General features: G+C 39.2%; 1 pseudogene; it reads left to right on the plus strand.

Moving 5' to 3' along the window:
- Nucleotides 1–525: 525 nt before the first annotated feature.
- Nucleotides 526–930, plus strand: LOC114223550 (retinoid-binding protein 7 pseudogene; annotated as a pseudogene).
- The last annotated feature ends 399 nt before the right edge of the window (nucleotides 931–1329 follow it).

Consider the following 1329-nt stretch of genomic DNA (forward strand, 5'->3'; position numbering starts at 1 on the left):
TTGGAGACTTTATCATCCCTTTCATAAAAAAATGTGAGAACAAGTAGACAAAAAATCAGTAAGGATATGAAAGCCTTGAATAGAGACTATCAACTAACCTGACCTAAATAATATTTACAGAATTCCCAACCAACAACAGCAGAATACACATTCCTTCCAAATGTACATGAAACATTTGTCAAAAAAGACCCTATTCTGGGTCACAAAATAAGATTCAACAAATTTGAAAGGATTTTGAACACGGTATACTCTCTGATCACAATGGAATTAAATTAGAAATCAACAGAAAATGTGATGAATACCTGTAAATCTTTTTGATAATCCATGGGTCAAAGAAGAAATCAAAAGTAAAATAGAAATTATTTTTGACTGGTAAAAATGAAAACATGGGTCATTAAATTTTGGGATTCAATTAAATGAGTACATAGAAAGAAATTTACAGGACTGAAGAATAAGGGTCTGAAATCAATGGCCTAAGTTCTCACTTAAGAAATTAGGAACAGAAGGCCGTCGCCCTGCCGCACCATGCCTGCCAACTTCAGCGGCACCTGGAACCTGCTCAGCAGCGACAACTTCAAGGGCTACATGCTGGCCCTAGGTGTTGACTCTGCTACTCGTAAGACAGCCAAGTTGCTGAAGCCACAGAAAGTGATTGAGCAAAATGGGGATTCTTTTACCATCCACACATACAGCAGCCTGAGGAACTACCTTGTTACATTTAAAGTTGGAGAAGAATTTGATGAGGATAATAAAGGCCTGGATAACAGGAAATGCAAGAGCTTGGCCACCTGGGACAATGACAGACTCACCTGTGTCCAGAAAGGGGAGAAGAAGAACAGAGGCTGGACCCATTGGATCGAAGGGGACAAACTTCACCTGGAAATGTTCTGTGAAGGCCAAGTGTGCAAACAGACGTTCCAGAAAGTCTGAGCTGTATCCAGCCACAGAGCCCATGTGTGACTACAGCTTAACATTGAAATCTATCCCCAAATGAACAGATGTTCATCTGTCCTGGTTTGGCGATGGGGACTTGTGGTCGGAGAGATGTCCCACAGCCTGTACCAGAAGCCATTTACTCTAACTGGGGCAAAACGGCTCCATTTCAATAAACCTGTCCAACAACCCTGGAAAAAAAAAAAAAGGAAATTAGGAACAGAAGAGGGAATTAAACCCAAGTTATAAAGAAAAAAGCACAAAATGATGAAATAAATAAGAGAAAAATAGGGAAAAACATTAACAAAATAAGAAAACTGCAGGTCAATAGCCCTCATAAACACAGATGTAAAAATTCTCAGCAAAATTTTAGCGAACTGAATCTAGCAACATATA

This window comes from Eumetopias jubatus, unplaced genomic scaffold (genome assembly GCF_037043125.1).
Source record: "Eumetopias jubatus isolate StellerSeaLion01/CBP00866 unplaced genomic scaffold, mEumJub1_p1.0 scaffold_4, whole genome shotgun sequence".
NCBI lineage: Eukaryota > Metazoa > Chordata > Mammalia > Carnivora > Otariidae > Eumetopias > Eumetopias jubatus.